Raw genomic sequence first — 23,296 nt, forward strand, 5'->3', positions numbered from 1 at the left:
AGTATTACTACATATACTTTGTATGTGTGCTGCTTTGTGAATTTGTTAAATGTTCCTATGTTATGATATAACAATTACACATACCCCCCCAGAGTTGTTAGGTGGTGGTACTGTTGTTCGAACATGTCCGCGGACAGTCAAATTCAGTAGAAAGGGTTCAGTATGTTCCATATTGCATGTACATAAAGTCAAAGTTATTATTGTTAAGTTGTGCTACTAAAAAATTATGAAATTCAGTAAAAACCTTTGTTAAAGGGACGTTATGGTTCAGTTGCGCTATGAAAAACCTATGAAATTCAGTAAAAAAAACTTTGTTAAAGGGTCGTTATGGTTAAGTTGCGCTACTAAAAACCTATGAAATTCACTCCACTTTTCAGAGCCGCCTTTCGCAGTTAAAAAATAGAAGTGAAGATAAATAAAGCAGGGCCCTTTGTATATCTTAAAAGTCCATGGACAGTTTGCGATTATAAAAACAATTGGGGTGCTGCCCTATTGTAATCATTGCATTTTTCTCTGGGAGCAAGTGGTGGCTCTGAAAAGAGCCTTTGGGAGGTGTTTGTATGTCAAAAATTATAAATACTTAACACCTACTTCAAATGGATGCTGTATTTCTAAAAAAGGTTGCAATGCATTTTGTACATTTCTCAGAAAAATCTGATTGCCAGCATAAGTAAGATGGACTCCATCTCTGCGAAAAATGTATGTACTACGAAACATAATATTTTCATTGTGAAAAGAGGACATGCCAAAATCTCTTAGGAAGGCACAAACAGCCTTATTGACATTACACCTTGCTTTCTCCATTTGTGGACCACATGAGAAAGAATGAAGTCACATTTGTCTCTGTGCAATCCGTGAAAAAATTACTTTAGAGTTTGGAAACATGTCCATGATCTTCTGAAGTCCTTCTTTCATTGCAAATTGCAAAGAAATTCCAGACACATGTCCTGAACTGTTCCCTCCACAATGAATTACAATTATGTCTGTATGTTCCTCTATCTTCAAAGTTGCACAGAGAGGTAGCAAGTCCAGCCACTTCATTCCACACACTTCATGCCAGTGCACTTCCACATGTGGGAATCCAAGATCTATAGATACTCCACAGCTTTCTGCATGCACCTTCAACCAATGTATCCACGAGTCTCCCAAAATCCACACAATATGTTTTTTGAAACACTCAGCCATAGCTATCTGTTCTTCTCTCAGCAAAAAGAATATCTGAGAAAACCTCTCCTAGCACAACACACTCACTAAACTTTACTGACCAATCCCTTGCTACATCCAATCTCATTTGCATGCCTCCCCAACCCAAATTCCCCGGATGTAATACGCGGTGTCCTAGAACTACTGCCATGTCCGCGAACATATCGTAACATGGACAGCCCTTCTACCATTTCCACTTCACTCTCTGTACCATTCCCTCATTGGATGTAGCTAAGAAATCACATGACCATCCACCAATCAAATCCAAGACCTCTACATGTAACTGCATCATCATAGATCAGCACTGCAATTGTACGGTGAATCTCTCAGAGTACAAGTCTCATACCATTGGCAAGCACGATCTACGAGAAATACTATACAAGTCTCCAAGATTTCTACTTGCAGCTTTGTCCATATCCATATGCATGAACACAAACTACAGGTATGTATATTTTCTATACAGTACATGAACACATTTTCTAACTGACTTTTACGTTGTATAATCTGTAAAATGAATCTACGATCATGTTTTCATTGTCCTAAAATGAACTGTGACTTACAAACCTTTATACTGTTTAATTTCTTCATACACACACACACACGCAAATAATGTTAAACCAACATTTTTTAAATAAAATATATAGACTACATATAATCAAACAAGAGTACATGCACACTCTGTGATCAAATCTCAAACAATAATATTTGTACAAACAAATAATTGGTTTTAATTTTTTCAATTTATATAATTACTTACATTTATATAGGACAAGCAGGCTATGACATTGACTCACTATTATGTGGAAAAGCAGGCTATGACATTGACTCACTATTACATCGAAAAGCTTAGTTACATGAATAGTGGTATACAGTGGTACATTATGAATTTCACAAGCCATAGTGAAGATATTTTCTTTCCTACAGTTAGTTATGAGATAGTTTTAATGGTTTTGAGGAAGGCGCTGAGCATTTCATTTTAAAAAATCTATGTCTAAATTAAAAACAGTACTATATACAAACCAAATTACTAATTTCTTTCTTTCACAATTGCAGTGAAGACCAAAGTACAAAGAACAACTAAGAAGTAAACTTCTCATTTTAGAAAAAAAGTAAGTAAAATGTTACCATAATATTTGAATTATTACTCAAACACACTGTAAGGTTAATTCATGCTATTTCTGTGCCTCAAAATAGAGATTCTGCACCATTTTGACCAAAAATCCCCCAGTCTTAAACAGTGATTTACTGGCAGAATGGCCCACAATTTCCTATTTTTCGACACACAAATTACCCAACTCAGCCGCTAGAATTTAGATGTTGTAGAACAAACAACTGTTTTAATTGTATAGCTTTAGATATACTATTTATACTTCTTCAAACCACTGGCTTACTTTTTTCTGTCATCTGAACCCCAGTTTAGTAACACATTAATTCAAGAATACCCATCCTAGTAGTTGTACTTCCCAAAGCACAATCACACACCTTTACATACATCTTTATCATCTTACTCAAACACTCATGCACACAACACACAGTCATTCCAGAACACCCCAACCCATACCTTCTGTATTTTTTTCAACAGACCCAAAAGAATGCCTACCAAAAAGCAACTCCGTAGAAAGGAACGCAGAAGTATAGCAAATGAAAAGAAAACTCTCCAACATAAACATTCATCTATAGCAGAATTTGTAAAAAAAAGTTGAAACACAACAGCTAATACAGTCATGTAGTGAAACAGAAGAAGTTTCTAGTACAAAAACGTTGTATCCTCTATCAAAAAGTAAAACAAACCAAAAAACAATTAACAGAAAATCAAATATCACTACAAATAAAATTTCTTCTCTAAATCTTGATGTAGTACAAAGTAAGCATACCAAGAAAAGTATTTTAACCAAATTGTTCCGTCACAAAGTCCTTCGAAATCTTATGAAAACGGGAGGGAAACCAGGTTCAACACTTCAAACCTATCGTAGAAAAGTAATCTTAGAAGCGTTGATAGACAGTGCAATTCTTCTCAAAAGAAAGTTATTTATTTTAGTGTTAAACGGAATAAAACCACTAACAAAACTAATAACTAAATTACAAAAAAGACTTCTCAATAAACAAAATGTCAACAGAAATAACTTCTTAAATATCTGTGGAGGTGAATGGAGTCACACTACAAGCACAGAACCATACTTTAATGAAGAAGCGTACAAACAAAAGCAAACAAATACAATTGCCATACAAAGCCGTGGTCGAGGTTATGAAAAAGTTAATAATGCCATAATGGAACAAGAAGTACTCCTTACAAAAATATGCCCTTAAAACGTAGATTTACCCCTCCATTCAACTGAATCAGAACATCTAGTGTACAAATGGCCATGCACGTCAATGTGTAACATTCCCAAAAAATGTTCAAGTCTTTACGCCAATTCTTCAATCAATATGTGATAAGCAAAGACAAAAATCAAAATTAAACTACTGCTAAATATGGATGCTTGTCCAGTACGCAAGTACACAGGACTACAAGGACATTTATTGGCCTGCATTACAGGACCTACTTGCAAAAAAACCTTCCATGATATCAAAAGGATATCAACACATCATGCAAGTATAAGAAAACTAGTTTATAAATTGTACTATGCTAAAAGTCCTGCTTTAGCAATAGCCAATTTAAATAACATTCTTCTACATGGTACAGCAAAAGACCTACTAAAAGAAATATATATATATATATGGACTATATAGACAAAATATTTTGGACGTGAAACCCACTTACAAGATGAATTAGCTGTAAACCAACTTGGTAACAATTTTGCACATGGCAACCTTTCACTACACACATACAAAAAAGAAATACTAAAATTTGAAAGTACTTCAGCTGAAGTACCAAACCACGTGTGTGTATGTTGCCGCAGAACTTTTTTATAAAAGTAACACAAAAACAGTAGACCTATCATACAAAATAGAAGACAATGAAGAATCTAAATGGTTTGAATTAACTCTCTACCTTATAGCAGAAAACAAATACAAAATAACTGACCCCATAATACTTTGCAGTTACTGCACTACAAAACTTGACAACAACCAAACTCCTTCACGTGCTATCACAAATAACTTGGAATTATATCCACTACCAAAACCCCTTCAACAACTTAATTTATATGAGAGCATCCTAATTCAAACAGTACACCCATTTCAAGCAATAATACGCCTTCAACCAAAAACTGCAAAATTACCTCCCTCTGAATTAGTGAAAGGTATTCGAGGAAAAGTAGTGTATTTACCATTAGATCTAAAAGAAAATGTGCACACTCTAGGAGTGCAACGCCCAATGCATCAATCTTTAATTATCTTGGTAAATGGAGTACCTACAAAAGGCAAAGTTAGAGAAGCCCTGCAATATCTTAAAGAGAATAATGACTATTACAAAGAAATGAATATTGAAGAAAACTTGAAAGATACAACTGAAATAATTCAAGAGACACAATAAGCTCGTCAATTTGAGCTCCTAGATCCTGCTACAATATCAAACACTTTAGACCATTATACAATTCATCCATTGCACTCTAATGACACCATAGAAGATGCACTGGAAACGTACCGAATGCATCAAACAAAAGCATCACCAATCAGCATATGGGAAAAAAGTATAGAAGCACATGCTTTTCCTCTACTCTTTCCGACTGGCAAAGGAGGAAGATACGATGATAGACCTATTCAAATATCAGCATCAGAATATCGCTTATTACAAATGTATTCTGAAGATCCCAGATTTCGATAAAATGTGGAATACATATTCCACCTACTCTTTGAAAGTGAACTAGCAACTTTATGTTACGGAGTTGCACACATATTAAAATCAGGATCACACTTTCAAAATATGACAGCTACACAATTATTACAAAAAGTTCAACAAAAAGATGAGGTTTTACAAGAAAATCTTACAAATCTATTAGCAAATATGCGTGGTACTAAAGAGTACTGGTTTCGACGTCATGGAGATGTACGTTGTATGATCAGAAACCTTGGCCCACCCACATGGTTTGTTACATTAAGTTGTGCAGAATATGCATGGGAAGATTTACATGCTTTCCTACGCATATCAAATGAAAAAAAAAAGAACAAACATAGATATACTAACACCTGGAGAACTTTGTTCTCAGGATCCTGTTAATGTTTCAAGATATTTTCACCATCGCTTCATTGCTATGCTACATTTTATTTGTAATAAAACTGTTCCTCCCCTTGGAGAAGTGCAACACTTCTTTTGGAGAAAAGAATACCAAGCCAGAGGAGCACCACATGTCCACATGCTTTCATGGATTAAAGATGCTCCTAAATTTGGTCAAGACAGTGATGCCACTGTTTTACAGTTTATTGAAAAATATGTCACTTGTGAAATTCCATCAGAATCCACAAATAGTGATCTTCATGCAAAAATTTTACAATTCCAAAGACACAAATGTCGCAAATATTGTCGTCGCAAATACAAAAACAAAGGGAAATACTACACCAAATGCTGATTTGGTTTCCCTAGACCAGGTACAAATACAGATCAAGTGAACAACCTCATGTCTTTAGTTAGACATAGTGTTAAAGGTAAGTCATCTATAAATACATATTGCATAAAAAGAAAAGAAGAAGAAAAATATATCAATGATTACAATGCAATCATTGCCCACTTATGGAATGCAAACATAGATGTGCAGTACATTGCAGACAATTCTACTGCAGTTGCACGATATGTCACAGCATACTTAACCAAATCAGAAAAGACAGAGCTCCAAGACCTTTGGAATGACCTGTCATCAGATAAAACAGTGTCTCAGAAATTATACAGCGTGGGCATAAACATGCTCTCCCATAGAGAATGTGGATCCTATGAAGCAGCTGATCTATAACTGGTACTGCATTGTATGGTAAATCTGAAAATATAGTATGGCTAAGTCTTGGTCCAGCTAAATCTAGAAAAAGAGTTCTAAAATCATACGAAGATATAGAAACAATAGCCAAACATGATCCCAACAGCCAAGACATTTTAAAAAACAATTTATTGGACACATACTACCCAAACAGAAGTAATACTTTTGAAACCATGTGTCTATACCACAGAGCCCAAAACTACACATACAAAAATAATATAAAACCTGATGAAAAAAAAGGTAAATACAGAGTGACAAACTGTGAAGGCAGCTTAGTAAAACTCACCAAACCAAATTTAATGAATCATATCAAATTCTCTTTAAAGACTCCTCAACATAAAGAAGTATATTACATGTCCCTGCTACAACTCTTTAAACCATGGAGAAAATAAGAAGAAATACTATATAATTATGACTCATATGAAGACGCTTTCAAAGCAAATGAAAGCAGTATAACTGATGTAAACTTTGCACAGTATAAAACAATGTTGCACAATGAACAGCAACACGAAGAAGAACTCCGGCCCCAACTAGATAAGGACACTCCTGACAGTAGTCAACCTTCTGTCACAAGAAGCTAAGACCCACTGGGAGACCCACTAATAACAAATGAGGCAGAATTAGCTATGATGGAAGTAGAAAACACCATGTGTCAGTATGAAGATAAAGAAGACTTAACTATACTACAATCAAAGCTAAACAAGAGCAACGTAGCATTTTTCAAGAAGTAACAAAAGAAATTGCACATGCTGTACAACATGAAAACAAAGAATGCACCTGATAAAAAATTACAAACCTATACTATTGTATGTCAGTGGTGAAGCTGGTTCTGGCAAAAGATTCCTAATCAAAATCATCGGTAACTTCCTTCAACAGTTGACAAACAACAAACTGTCAGCTGTTGTCACTGCCCCCACAGGTTTAGCTGCCTACAACATAGGTGGTGTGACTTTACACTGATTACTACTCCTGCCAGTAGAACATCAAAACAAATTAGATTATTACAAACTTTCTGCAGAAGCTGCAATGGAACTACGCAGAGTATTGAAACAAATGAAAATGCTACTAATAGATGAAGTGAGCATGGTGTCCAACCTAATGTTGGCTTTGATTCACCTCAGATTACAAGAAGTTCTCAAAACAAACTATGAAGAGCTCTTTGCAGGAAAAAACATTATTGTTTTTGGAGATCTTCTTCAATTGACACCAGTAAAAGGAGAGCCTATTTTTAAAACATTAGGACACAAACTCTGCCGTAAAACTGTTGGCAGCATAGGAAATGTCAACATTTGGCAACATTTCCAATACAGAGAATTAACAGAAAACATGCGCCAATCTTCAGATCTAAAGCTGCAGAAGCAATATTGAAAACCTGGCACATTCATGCACTTTATGGCGATAATGCATGTGCTATGGATGTTATGGAACAATTAGCCCACAAAAATGTCAATTGTATGGCCTTAATGCCAACTCTTGCAAGCTGTTTCAAATTCAATGAAATAATGTTAAGTAAAGAAATGCGACCAATAATGGAAATTAGCGCCACGGACAAACTAGATGTACATGGAATGACACTACCCATGTGTGACCAAGCCACAACAAGACTAAATAGTTTAGAAAAATCAATCTCAAACACAGCAGGCTTGGAAAAGATATTAAAATTACCCTTAAATTGCAGAGTAATGCTGAAACGTAACCTTGACGTGGACCAAGGACTAGTTTATGGAGCACTGGGTACAGTTGTTGGCTTTCAAACATACCCACGTGACAACAAAATTCAGTTTGTCAATATACTCTTTGACAAACTTTCAGAAGTAAAAAGAATAGGACGCTCAACAGCTCGATTCCTTGTCTTCAAAGACATGTATGTACGCAGAGAACAATTTTCTCTAACTCTTGCATACGCAGTCACCATTCATAAATCACAAGGTCTTACCCTAGACAAAGCAATGATAGACATTGGTAACACAGTCTTTAAAGAAGGCATGAGCTACGTAGCACTATCACGCTTACGTACACTTGACGGTCTATTTCTAATCAACTTTGATGCAAGTAAAATAAACGCTGATATTCCTTGCATTTTAGAATACAATAGACTTTGTTCACTATACACTCCCCATCTAAACACATATTCTGTTCCACAAAAATTAAAACATTATAAAACAAAAATAAATCAAACAGAAAAGCAACAGGATGTCACTGCAAATCCTCCAAAGAGAGTAAAAGAAAGTAATACTTCATCAAGTGCCACAAGCAAAAAAGAATCAATTAGGGAAAGTAAACCAGGTACTTCTTCAAAGAAGGAATACAAACTCCAAAAAAAGCAGTCAGATACAGACTACCTGGTCCATTTATACTCTCAAATATAGTTGGTGTAAGTTGTTACGCAAATGTAGCAATGAATATTCTATTTCAATTACCACCAATTGTTGAGAACATTTACTTACACAGTACAGACCCATTGTGTTTGCAAATGTTAGTACTTCACAGAAACACAGCAAATAATCCTGACAACACGTATAGTGTTTATGGAATAGGATAACAATTGTACTACTGTGCTGGAATGGTGAAATTCACTATAAACTCACGGGAAGATCCACAAGAATTTCTAATGTACTTACTATTAGTACTGGAAAACAAAAACTAAAAATCTTCCAGATTTCATACATGCACTCTCTGCAACAATGCGACACAAGAACAAATCCCCAATGAACGCTTTGTGTATATACCAATACCTAATTGTGAATCTGTTCCATTTCAGCAACTTGTACAAAATGCAAACCATGGTAGATTATGTTCGACCTGCAATTCAGATAATCGCTCCACGTTAGTAATACAAACACATAGTAAATACGTAATTCTAATGCTTCTACGTTACAATGCAGATGGTACCAAAAACAACTGCAAGCTGACTGGATTCACACATGGTCAAATATCACTTGGTTGGAAAACCTTCACAACAATAGGTATAATCTACCACGCAGGAGCCACAACCAATTCAGGGCACTAGACTGCATATATAAAAAAGAAATGTGGATGGTTTGAATGAAATGATAGTACCACTACTCTAAAGCAGAGATTACCAGCAAATCTTACAAACGCTTATTTAATGTTCTAAAAACCGAAATTTGATAACTAAACTGTACTTAAACCTTAAGTACACTTGTAGTAAAAAAATATAAACTGTCACAATATTCCAAAAGCTATCTAACTGCCCAAAGATGCTACAACAACTAATCGGATAAATTAATATCACTCAAATAGAGAAAAAAACAGACAGTTAGAATACGCCAATTGGTATCTAACTGCCCCAAAATTTAGAAATATCCAAACAGGTAAATCAATACCACGAAATTATATAAAAAAATAAACAGTTAGAATACACCTACTGGTATCTAACTGCTCCAAAATTTTACAATATCCAAACAAATACCTAATATCTTACTGCTCCCAAAAACTGGAACAATCCAATGTATAAAGCATTAGCCAGAAACAACAAGTAAACACTGAAAACCAACAAACAAATAAACTGTAGCATAACACCATTTTTTTTTAATCCAACATGGATTTTTTTTCTCCCACAGACCCAATGATTTTAGCAACAAACACAGAAACTGAGCAAATTGCACAGTACTCTGGTTTATCATCTTCTAAATATGAGGGTAAAAAAAAGAAGAAAATGTTGATTGTACAATGTAATAAGTCTTTATAAAATACTAATACTAACATGCAATTTTCTTTTATCACAGAAATGAACAAGAAAAACATGGACTCCCGTTACTAAACCAAATAGTAAGTATAACATGATAAAACCATCGCAGCATATCACACCCATACTGGCTTATAACAATGTTCCTTATAAATTTGTTTTTGACCCAAAGTTATAAGCCACTATGAGTGTGATATGCTGTGGTGCTTGTGGCCAGAGCATAGACTCTTGGTGCATGGCATATGAGTGTGATATACTGCGGTGGTTGTGGCCAGGGCATAGAGTCTTGCGTGCATGGCCAAATGGCCATGCACCCAACATTCTATACCCTGGCCACAACCACCGCAGCCTATCACACCCATAGATTCAAGCATTGCAACCATTTTAATGTCCGCGGACACAAGGAAGTTTCTAGAACACATTCAACTTGCCAGCGAACAATATGGACAACGTCCTCAGAACACCCCATTTTCTTTATGTACGAACATTTCAGGACACTGCGAGTGTTCTTAGAACACTTTCAACTTGACAACGAGCAATACTGACAACGTCTTCAGGACACCCCCTGCAAACATTCCAGGACCCCACGAGTCTTCTTAGAACACTTTCAACTTGACACCTAATCCATTCTGCTTATTTACGAACATTTCAGAACAGCCGTGTTGTCCGCAGACAAATCGAACACAACAAAAGCGTCTAGCACATAAAAAAAATACAACATTGCACCTATCTCATACTCCCCCACCCTCCCCAAACACTCTTACACACCACCACACTCCACTAAATACAATTTTTAAACAAAGTTTCACCTCGCTGTCCGCGGTCGTCCGTGAATGCAAGATGTCGGGCGCCACCAAAAATCCGACGCGCTCCACGCCCCACGCTGTCCAATCAGCGACCACGTCAGATGTCCGCGGACATCGCGCAAGCCGCTCGGCCAATCAGGGCACTGTCCGCGGAGCGAACCGGGAAGTCCGTCCGCGAAGCGAACAGAGATATCACTAATTTTCTTGCCTTACATTTTGGACATTTTAAAAAAAACTACTGGACGGATTTACACCAAAGTTGCAAAAGCACGCTTTCGGGACCAAGCCCCCGCTCCTGCCGCAAATTTGGTGTAAATCCGTCCAGCGGTTTGGGCTGTAGGCATGCGCAAAGTTTTTTCCCATTATGACTATGGGAAAAAACAAAAGTTTTGAGACCTCCCCTATAACTTTGCCCCCCCAGACCAAACCTCTCCAAACTTTGCAAAAAAATTCAGAGTGGGCCATATACTTTCTTGGCAAAGTTTGGTGAGGATTCGTCCAGAGGGAGCGAAGTTATAAGCCACTCAAAAAATGCTCTTCCTATGGAAACAGCAATTTAACCATAACTACATGGCCACGATAGTGGCCATGTAGTTATGGTTAAGTTGCTGTTTCCATAGGAAGAGCACTTTTTGGGCAGCTTATAACTTCGCTCTCCCTGGACGGATCCTCACCAAACTTTGCAAAAAAAGTAGTTGGGTCACTCTGAATTTTTTTTGCAAAGTTTGGTGAGGATTCGTCCAGGGGGGGAAAAGTTATAGAGGGGGTCCCAAAACTTTTTTTTTTCCCATAGACTAAATTGGAAAAAAACTTTGCGCACGGCTACAGCCCGAACCGCTGGACGGATTTACACCAAATTTGCGGCAGGAGCGGCAGCCTGGTCCCAAAAGCGTGCTTTTGTAAATTTGGTGTAAATCTGTCCAGTAGTTTTTTTTAAAAATGACCAAAATGTAAGGCAAAAAAATTAGTGATATCTGTGTTCGCTTCGCGGACGGACTTCCCTGTTCGCTCCGCGGACAGCACCACGATTGGCCCATGGCCTTGTGTCATGTCCGCGGACATGCGACGTGTTCGCTGATTGGACGGCGAGGGGCGTGGAGCGCGTCAGATTTTCTGTGGCGCCCGCCATCTTGTATTCGCAGTCGACCGCGTACAGCGCAGTGAAACGTGGATAAAAAATTGTATTTAGTGCCACGTGTTGGTGTGTAAGAGTGTTTGGGGAGGGTGGGGGAGAATGAGATAGGTTCAATGTTTTGTTTTTTTATGTGCTAGACGTTTTTGTTGCGTTCGATTTGTCCGCGGAGAACACGGCTGTTCTGACATTTTGTAAATAAACTAAATGGTGGGGTGTTTAGAGAACGGAGTATGTGTCATTTTTGTTCGCAAGGAAGGTAAAAATGAGCTATGAACACTCGCGGTGTACTTAATTGTTCATGAATACACAAAATGGGGTGTCCTCAGGATGCTGTCCATATTGTAATCTGTCTAGTTGAATGTGTTCTAAGAACACTCGCAGTGTCCCGAAATGGTTGCAATTACACAAAATGGGGGTGTTCTGAGAACGTTGTTTGTATTGTTCGTTGTCAGGGTGAAAGTGTTTCAAGAGCACTCCTTTTGTCCGCTAATAGTACAATTTCCTAGGGGCGTCAACCGACTTTTTGTCCACTAAAGAAACGATAAATCCGGCTGGTGTGCGCCGACATTATGTGATAATCCTATGACTGGCGCTATTGACCTGGCTGACTTGCTTTTGCGACACTAAATCATATCTCCCGCCCCTAAGCCTGATATTATCAAAGCATTCATATTCCCCGCCTCTCTCCGTGACGTTACAGGGTGCGTAATCAAACGCACCCAGTCGTCTCCAGTACTACGCGACTTTACACAGAACCCGGAAGACAACACACATTATGTCACAACACAGCGCGCCACAATTCGGAATATGAAGCTGTGATTTAAAAGCAAACAGCAAGATTGTAAATGTTGTAAAGTACATTTATTTGACATCAAATGTTTAGAGAATATTCAGCAATTTGCATTTGTCTTTGTTGTCGATCCGCAAAAGTTCATGTTGAGACACGCGATGTTCCTTTGCGGTACAGAGAGTGTTAGATCAGCTTACAACTCAGTGCGCCACAATTCGGAATATGAAACTGTGGTTTAAAAGTAAACAGCAGGATTGTACATTTGGTAAAGTACATTTATTTCACATGAAATGTTTAGTGAATATACAGCGATTTGCTATTGTCTCTGTTGTCGATCAGCAAAAGTTTATTTGGAGCCACGCGTTGTTCCTTTGCGGTAGATACGCTGTTGCTTTATGATAAAAGCAGTAAATGGTCGCTCTGATAATCGGAAGGTTGCTCCAACAACGAGCCATTAGACCACCCTATTGGTTGGTATGTTGATTGTAGCCGCTAGTACTGCGTAAGGGCATATTGGTCCTTGGCGATTATCCCATAAAATGGTGGGTCATGAAGTTGCATATTTGGACCTGCACCTGGCAGTTGAAGACCCCATCCACTGGAGTCTGTAAATCGTGACATAGGCAAAATGGAGCCACATACCTGTTTTAAAAAACATAAATTAGTCTCACCAGACGATCTTCATTAAAAATCATCATTTTATTTATTAGGGCGTGAAAATATTTGCTATCGAAGATAGTGCAACAGAGTATGTTAATAATAAAATAATAATATTTTCCCATTCATATAGCGCTAAGAACCGTGAGGTATCTAAGCGGTGCTTATTATTAACCACTGTGTGTGGTGCTCATTTATCGAACACGGAAGGATGAAAGGCTGAGTTTGGCCTTGCCGGGATTCAAACTTGCGTTAGCAAGCTGTGCACGGATGTCAAAGCGAGCGCTGTACTCGCTGTGCCACTTGACAGGCTACAGTGAAGTGGCACAGCGAGTAGAGCGCTTGACCGCCTATAGACCGGTTAAATTATTTCTATTAACCCACCCTGTGTCGTCTGCCTTTTTCAGGGCCCTCTAAACGACAGGGGATCAATTCGACGGTGATAGTGTGCGGTAGAAAACATTATGCCACTTTCAACGAACAAGTTCAACTTGAGCGGTCTTTAATGCTATGCTATTGTAATTATATTTGCTATAAAGTAATCTAAAGGGTTACTTACAGTACAATTGCAATTTCCATTGTCTACGAGTGGTGCAGTCCCAAAATACGACTCCGCGTGTGCCAACGATCTTTCGCATAGTGATATTATATATAAAAGTGGCTTTGTTTCAGAAATTTCATCTTTATCTTCTCTTACGTTTTAGCAACACTCCTTCAAGAGAAGTCTTTCATCACAATCTCTGTCTGTCAAGGTCAAAACACAATACAACCTTATAGTCCGCTTCGTGAGCCTCTCCGGGGCCCGAGAAAAAAATGGAAGCAGCTGACCTTCACTGTGAACGAGCACAAATTCTTACTTTGCAACATTCTGTGTAAAGCCATCTGTAGAAGTTGTGGAAGCAGCTGACCTTCACTGTGAACGAGCATAAATTCTTACTTTGCAACATTCTGTGTAAAGCCATCTGTAGAAGTTGGTTTTTGCACACCATGTTTGTATATTGTTTGCGTGATATTAAAAAAAGTTTGTTTAAAGGATGTTATACTTCTAAGTACAGCCGAAAGACCCCTGAAAATCGCAAGTCATGGTAAGCTTTGAAAAATAACTGGCGCCACCACCGTGCACTGCTAAGACTAACACCCAGGACATTAAAGATGACATTGCAAATGTCATTGATGAAATCACTGATGACATCACATGTGTATGTACTTTTCATGGAATTTGTGTACTAGGGATTTTTATTATAATGTTGCGAAAAAAGTGTCAAGGATATTGCAATAAATATCATACCGTTATTAGTGCTTTGAACGATGCATTGATATAAATAGCATTGTATTATGGGATTCTATCTAGTATACTGAGCTACTAATGGAGAAACATAGCATTGTGTGCAGAGTACAAGATGAAAGTATAATATGTGTAATGTTAATATGTTGAATAATGAAATAATAATTGTCCTGAAATGTTCGAAAATTCACAAAATGGGGGTGTTCTGAGGACGTTATTCGTATTGTGTGATTGCTTAGCTGTATGCAATGAGGGAATGGCACAGAGAGTAAAGTGGACGCCGTCCGCAGACACCGCGGCTGTTCGTGGACAGGGCGTGCTACATCCGGGTTTTTCCAGGAAATCCAACATGGAAAAAAGACTGTACGGATCAGCCAATCAGATGTCGAGGTTGTGGATTTGTGTTGAAAGAGACTGTGTGTGGTGAAGATAGCAGAAGTGGAGAAAGTCAGGGTGTTGGTGCTCGGAGATATGTTTGTGCATGGTTTACAGCAGTACGCTGAATGCAGGCATGTTGCAAAGAACTTTGATGTGAAAGGAGTGGAGGTGGTGTGGAGCAGTGTGCCTGATTGCAATGTACAGGGAATTGTACAAGTTTGTGAGGATATGGCCACGATGAACAGTCCGCATGTGGTAGTTTTGCACTATGGTGCTTTCCATTTGGGCAACGTCAGTGCCCCTACTTTGTTGGCTGATTTGGAACGCTTGGTTCAAGCAGTAATGAAGATCCTTCCAAATGCAAAAGTAATTTTTTCTGGATTACTACCTAGGGCAATATGGGACAATAGTTCAGTTTTTTGTCCTCAGCAAAATATTGCTAGGTGTGTCATCAACCGAGGCATGTGTGCCTTCATGCTTAGAGCTGGTATGTTCTTCTGTAACAATGAGAATATTGATGCCAGTAATGCTGTTAATTTTAAAGAAGATGGCATTTCTTTATCTTTTACGGGAAATGCCTTTCTATTTTGGAATGTAAGGGTTGCTTTGGAGAAGGTTATGTGAAGATTTTAGGAGTAAAGTAAGAAAAAAAACAAGAAAAAAAATACAAAATAACAGGTGTCTGTCAAGCATCTGTAAAAAAAAAAAAACGGCTCTTTTCTGAGCCAACTTTAAAGGGGAATTGGGGCACACTATTTAAATTTACATTCACCACGCTCAGATTTTCGATGTGTCCGCGGACATGGCGGTAGTCCGCGGACATGAAAATCACTACGAGGGGGTTAGTATGTTCTATGATACATGTATATGAAGTCAGGGATATTATGGTTAAGTAGTGCACTAAAAACCTATGAAATACAGTGAAAAAACTTTGTTAAAGGGACGTTATGGCTCAAAGTAAAACCGAAAAACCCCTGAAATTCGGCAGTTATGGTAACATAAGCAACCATAACTCGCGCCACCGTGCACTGCTAACACTAACACCCAGGACATCAAAGATGACATCACAAATGTCATTGATGACATCACTGATGACATCACATGGCTGGCTCTCCCTTTTTATCCTTTACTGACATATCGAAGCCACATAGTTTTCTTCAATAACAGTCAGGAAGTAAAAATTGAAAAGGTACTATATTTGTAGACTTAGGGTCAAGTCACATCATATGAAACATATACATAGCGGAAGATACAGGCTTGAAAGAGAGCAATCCTTTCTGTGCATGAAGATAATCATTATGGTTATCAGCACTTTCTCATAGTTTTATTTTTATTACTCTACCTTCCCTCTATATGCTCATATTTGTATACATTATACTCACTCTCTATAGAGTGAATGGGAAAAAATTTTGCTTGCGCCTACAGCCCAAACCGCTGGACGGATTTCCACCAAATTTGGACCAGGAGCAGCGGCTTGCTCCCGAAAGCGTGCTTTTGCAAATTTGGTGAAAATCCGTCCAGTAGTTTTTTAAAAAATGACCAAAAAGTAGGTTAAAAAAATTAGTGATATCTGTGTTGGGTTTGCGGACACACTTCCCTGTTCGCTCCGCGGAAAGTGTCCTGATTGGCCAATCGTCTTGCGTGATGTTCGCGGACATGCAAAGTGTTCACTGATTGGACGGCCTGGAGCGTGAAGCGCGTCAGATTTTTCGGTAGCGCCCGCCATCTTGGATTCACGGACGTCCCCGGACAGCGCGGTGAAACTTTGTTCAAAATGTGTATTTTGTAGAGTGTGTTGGTGTGTAGGAGTGTTTGGGGAGGGTGGGAGTGTATGAGATAGGATGAAAGTTGTGTTTTTTATGCGTTAGACGTTCTTTTTGTGTTCGATTTGTTTGCGGCCATCACGGGTGTTCTGAAATGTTCTAAATAAACTGACTAGGGGGTGTTCTAAGGAGTCAATATGTGTCTGTTTTGTTCGCAAGCAAAGTGAAACTGTTCTAAGAACACTCGCGGTGTCCGGGGAGTGTTCGTAGGGGGTGTCCTGAGGACGCTGTCCGTATTGTTCTCTGTCAAGTTGAATGTGTTCTAAGAACACGCGCGGTGTCCTGAAATGTTCGCAAATAAACAAAATGGGGGTGTTCTGAAGACGTTTTTGAGAACACTCCCGGTGTCCTGAAATGTTTGTAGGGGGTGTTCTGAGGACGCTGTCCGTATTGTTCTCTGTCAAGTTGAATGTGTTCTAAGAACACTCGCGGTGTCCTGAAATGTTCGCAAATAAACAAAATGGGGGTGTTCTGAAGACGCTTCTAAGAACACTCGCGGTGTCCGGGGAGTGTTCGTAGGGGGTGTCCTGAGGACGCTGGCCGTATTGTTCTCTGTCAAGTTGAATGTGTCCTAAGAACACTCGCGGTGTCCTGAAATGTTCGCAAATAAACAAAATGGGGGTGTTCTGAAGACGCTTCTAAGAACACTCGCGGTGTCCGGGGAGTGTTCGTAGGGGGTGTCCTGAGGACGCTGTTCGTATTGTTCTCTGTCAAGTTGAATGTGTCCTAAGAACACTCGCGGTGTACTGAAATGTTTGCAAATAAACAAGATGGTGGTGTTCTGAAGACGCTTCTAAGAACACTCGCGGTGTCTGGGGAGTTTTCGTAGGGGGTGTCCTGAGGACGCTGTCCGTATTGTTCTCTGTCAAGTTGAATTTGTCCTAAGAACACTCGCGGTGTTCTGAAATGTTCGCAAATAAACAAAATGGGGATGTTCTGAAGACGCTTCTAAGAACACTCGCGGTGTCCGGGGAGTGTTCGTAGGGGGTGTCCTGAGGACGCTGTCCGTATTGTTCTTTGTCAAGTTGAATGTGTCCTAAGAACACTCGCGGTGTCCTGAAATGTTCGCAAATAAACAAGATGGTGGTGTTCTGAAGACGCTTCTAAGAACACTCCCAGTGTCCGGGGAGTGTTCGTAGGGGGTGTACTGAGGACGCTGTCCGTATTGTTCTTTGTCAAGTTGAATGTGTCCTAAGAACACTCGCGTTGTCCTGAAATGTTCGCAAATAAACAAGATGGTGGTGTTCTGAAGACGCTTCTAAGAACACTCCCGGTGTCTGGAATGTTCGTAGGGGGTGTCCTTATGACGCTGTCCATATTGTTCGTTGTTAAGTTGAAAGTGTTCTAAGAACTATCACGTTGTTCTGAAATGTTCGTAGGGGGTGTCCTGAAAACGGTGTCCGTATTGTTCGCTGGCATGTTCAAAGTGTTCTAAGGACACTCACATTGTTCGCGGACATTAAAAGTTTCCCATAGATCATAGTTGAAATGTTTGACTCTATGGATGTGATATGCTGCGGTGGTTGTTGCCAGGGCATAGAGTCTTGGGTGCATGGCCATTTGGCCATGCACCCAAGACTCTATGCCCTGGCAACAACCACCGCAACATATCACATTCATATTTGCTTATAACTTTGGGTGAAAAACAAATGTATAAGGAACAAAGGTATTAGATACTATGGATGTGATATGCTGCTATGGTTGTCCTTATTATTGTATACTTACTGTTTGGTCTAGTAATGGGAGTCCATGTTTTTCTTCTTCATTTCTGTGATAAAAGAAAATAGCATGTTAGTATTAGTATTTTGTAATGACTTATTACATTGTATAAGCAATATACTTTTATTTTTTTTCGACCCTCATATTTAGTAGAGTACAAATCAGAGTACTGTGCAATTTGCTCAGTTTCTGTATTTGTTGCTAAAATCATTGGGTCTGTGGGAGAAAAAAAAATCCATGTTGGATTAAAAAAAAAACCTTTTTCTGTTATGCTACAGTTTATTTGTTTGTTTGTTTTCAGTGTTCACTTGTTGTTTCTGGCTAATGCTTTATACTTTGCTTTGTTGTATTTTTTTTGGAGCAGTAACAGATTCTTCATTTGTTTTGATATTATAAAATTTTGGAGCAGTTAGATACCAATTGGCGTATTCTAACTGTCTATTTTTTTAATATATTTTAGTGGTTTTGATTTATCTATTTGGATATTGTTAAATTTTGGGACAGTTAGATACCAATTGGCGTATTCTAACTGTGTATTTTTTGGCCTAATTTAGTGGTATTCATTTATCTGATTAGTTGTTGTAGAATCTTTGAGCTGTTAGATAGCTTTTGGAGTATTCTAACAGTTTATATTATTTTAACACAAATTTATAATTTTGGGACATTTAGATACCAATTGGCGTATTCTAACTGTGTATTTTTTGGTCTAATTTAGTGGTATTCATTTATCTGATTAGTTGTTGTATAATCTTTGAGCAGTTAGATAGCTTTTGGAGTATTCTAACAGTTTGTATTTTTTTAACACAAATTTACTTAAAGGTTTAAATACAGTTTATTTATCAAATTTTGGTTTTAAGAACATCAAATAAGCGTTTGTAAGATTTGCTGGTAATCTCTGCTTTAGAGTAATGGTACTATCATTACATTCAAACCATCCACATTTCTTTTTTATACATGCAGGGTAGTGCCCTGAATTGGTTGTGGCTCCTGCGTGGTAGATTATACCTATTGTTGAGAAGGTTTTCTTACCAAGTGATATTTGACCATGTGTGAATCCAGTCAGCTTGCAGTTGTTTTTGGTACCACCTGCATTGCAACGTAGAAGCATTAGTATTACGTATTTACTATGTGTTTGTATTACTAACGTGGAGCGATTATCTGAATTGCAGGTAGAGCATAATGTACCATGGTTTGCATTTTGTACAAGTTGCTGAAATGGAATGGATTCACAATTTGGTATGATATATATATGAAGCGTTCATTGGGGATTTCTTCTTGTGTCACATTGTTGCAGAGAGTGCATGTATGTTTCCACATGTATGAAATCTGAAAGATTTCATTTATAGGTATGTTTTTGTTTTCCAGTACTTGTAGTAAGTACATTAGAAATTCTTGTGGATCTTCCTGTGAGTTTATAGTGAATTTCACCATTCCAGCACAGTAGTCCAATTGTCGTCTTACTCCAAAAACACTATATGTGTTGTCAGGATTGTTTGCTGCATTTCTGTGAAGTACTAACATTTGCAAACACAATGGGTCTGTACTGTGTAAGTAAATGTTGTCAACAATTGGTGGTAATTGAAATAGAATATTCATTGCTACATTTGCATAGCAACTTACACCAACTATATTTGAGAATTTAAATGGTCCAGGTAGTTCTGTATCTAACTGCTTTTTTTGGAGTTTGTCTTCCTTCTTTAAAGAAGTACCTGGTTTACTTTCTCTAATTGATTCTTTTTTGTTTGTGGTACTTGATGAAGTATTAGTTTCTTTTACTCTCTTTGGAGGATTTGCAGTGACGTCCTGTTGCATTTCTGTTTGATTTAGTTTTCTTTTACAACTTTTTAGTTTTTGTGGAACAGAATATGTGTTTAGATGGGGAGTGGATAGTGAGCGAAGTCTATTATATTCTAAAATGCAAGGAATATCAGCGTTTACTTTACTTGCATCAAAGTTGATTAGAAATAGACCGTCAAGTGTACGTAAGCGTGATAGTGCTACGTAGCTCATGCCTTCTTTAAAGACTGTGTTACCAATATCTATCATTGCTTTGTCTAGGGTAAGACCTTGTGATTTATGAATCGTGACTGCGTATGCAAGAGTTAGAGAAAATTGTTCTCTGCGTACATACATATCTTTGAAGAGAAGGAATCTAGCTGTTGAGCGTCCTATCCGTTTTACTTCTGAAAGTTTGTCAAAGAGTATATTGACAAACTAAATTTTGTTGTCACGTGGGTATGTTTGAAAGCCAACAACTGTACCCAGTGCTCCATTAACTAGTCCTTGGTCCACTTCAAGGTTACGTTTAAGCAATACTCTGCAATTTAAGGATAATTGTAACATCTTCTCTAAGCCTGCTGTGTTTGAGATTGATTTTTCTAAATTATTTAGTCTTGTTGTGGCTTGGTCACACATGGGTAGTGTCATACCATGTACATCTAGTTTGTCTGTTGCGCTAATTTCCATTATTGGTTGCATTTCTTTACTTAGCATGATTTCATTGAATTTGAGACAGCTTGCAAGAGTTGGCATTAAGGCCATACAATTGACATTTTTGTGGGCTAATTGTTCCATAACATCTGTAGCACATGCATTATCGCCATAAAGTGCATTAATGTGCCGGGTTTTCAATGTTGCTTCTGCTTCTTTAGAAAGTATACCAACTCTCAAACTTTTTAAAATGTTGGCATAAGTTAGATCTGCAGATTGGCGCATGTTTTCTGTTAATTCTCTGTATTGGAAATGTTGCCAAAGGTTGACATTTCCAATGCTGCCAACAGTTTTACGGCAGAGTTTGTGCCCTAATGTTTTAAAAATAGGTTCACCTTTTACTGGTGTTAATTGAAGCAGATCTCCAAAAACAATAATGTGTTTTCTTGCAAAGAGCTCTTCATAGTCTGTTTTGAGTACTTCTTGTAATCTGAAGTGAATCAAAGCTAACATTAGGTTGGAGATCATGCTCACTTCATCTATTAGTAGCATTTTCATTTGTTTCAATACTCTGCATAATTCCATTGCAGCTTCTGCAGAAATTTTGTAATAGTCTAATTTGTTCTAGTGTTCTACTGGTAATAGTAGTAATCGGTGTAATGTAACACCACCTATGTTGTAGGCAGCTAAACCTGTGGGGGCAGTGACAACAGCTGACAGTTTGTTGTTTGTCAATTGTTGAAGGAACTTACTAATGATTTTGATTAAGAACATTTTGCCAGAACCAGCTTCACCACTGACGTACAGTAGTATAGGTTTATAATTATGGCAGGAACATTCTTTATTTTCATGTTTTACACCATGTGCAATTTGTTTTGTTACTTCTTGAAAAATGCTACTTTGCTCATTGTTTAGTTTTGATTGTAGTATAGTTAAGTCTTCCTTATCTTCATACTGACACACAGTGTTTTCTACTTCTATCATAGCTAATTCTGCCTCATTTGTTATTAGTGGTTCTCCCTTTGGTTCTTGGCTTCCTGTTACAGAAGGTTGACTACTGTCAGGAGCATCCTTATCTCGTTGGTCTTGGAGCTCTTCTTCATGTTGCTGTTCATTGTGCAACATTGTTTTGTACTGTGTAAAGTTTACATCAGTTATAGTGCTTTCATTTGCTTTGAAAGCATCCTCATATGAGTCATAGTTATCTGGTAATTGTTCTTCTTTTCTCCATGGTTTGAAGAGTTGTAGCAGGGACATGTAATATACTTCTTTATGTTGAGGAGTCTTCAATGACAATTTGATATGATTAATTAAATTTGGTTTAGTGAGTTTAACTAAGCTGCCTTCACAGTCTGTCACTCTATATTTACCTTTTTTCTCATCAGGTTTCATATTATTTTTGTATGTGTAGTTTTGGGCTATTTGGTATAGACACATGTTTTCCAAAGTATTACTTCCGTTTGGGTAGTATGTGTCCAATAAATTGTTTTTTAAAATGTCTTGGCTGTTGGGATCATGTTTGGCTATTGTTTCTATATCTTCATATGATTTTAGAACTCTTTTTCTAGATTTAGCTGGACCAAGACTTAGCCATACTATATTTTCAGATTTACCATACAATGAAGTACCAGTTAAACAATCAGCTGCTTCATAAGATCCACATTCTCTATGGGTGAGCATTTTTATGCCCAAGCTGTATAATTTCTGAGATACTGTTTTATCTGATGACAGGTCATTCCAGAGGTCTTGGAGCTCTGTCTTTTCTGCTTTAGTTAAGTATGCTGTGACATATCGTGCAACTGCAGTAGAATTGTCTGCAATGTACTGCACATCTATGTTGGCATTCCATAAGTGGGCAATGATTGCATTATAATCATTGATATATTTTTCTTCTTCTTTTCTTTTTATGTAATATGTATTTTAGGTGACTTACCTTTAACACTATGTCTAACTGAAGACATGAGGTTGTTTACTTGACCTGTATTTGTAACTGGTCTAGGGAAACCAAATCGACATTTGGTGTAGTATTTGCCTTTGTTTTTGTATTTGCGACGACAATATTTTCCACATTTGTGTCTTTAAATTTGTAAAATGTGTGCACGAAGATCACTCTTTGTGGCTTCTGATGGAATTTCACAAGTGACGTATTTTTCAATAAACTGTAAAACAGTGTCATCACTGTCTTGACCAAATTTAGGAGCATCTTTAATCCATAAAAGCATGTGGATATGTGGTGCTCCTCTGGCTTGGTATTCTTTTCTCCAAAAGAAGTGTTGCACTTCTCCAAGGGGAGGAACAGTTTTATTACAAATAAAATGTAGCATAGCAATGAGGCGATGGTGAAAATATCTTGAAACATTAACAGGATCCAAAGAACAAAGTTCTCCAGGTGTTAGAATATCTATGTTTGTTTTGTTTTTATTTGATATGCGTAGGAAATCATGTAAATCTTCC

This window comes from Ambystoma mexicanum, chromosome 6p, assembly GCF_040938575.1.
Source record: "Ambystoma mexicanum isolate Mex_15411 chromosome 6p, UKY_AmexF1_1, whole genome shotgun sequence".
NCBI classification, from domain to species: Eukaryota; Metazoa; Chordata; class Amphibia; order Caudata; family Ambystomatidae; genus Ambystoma; species Ambystoma mexicanum.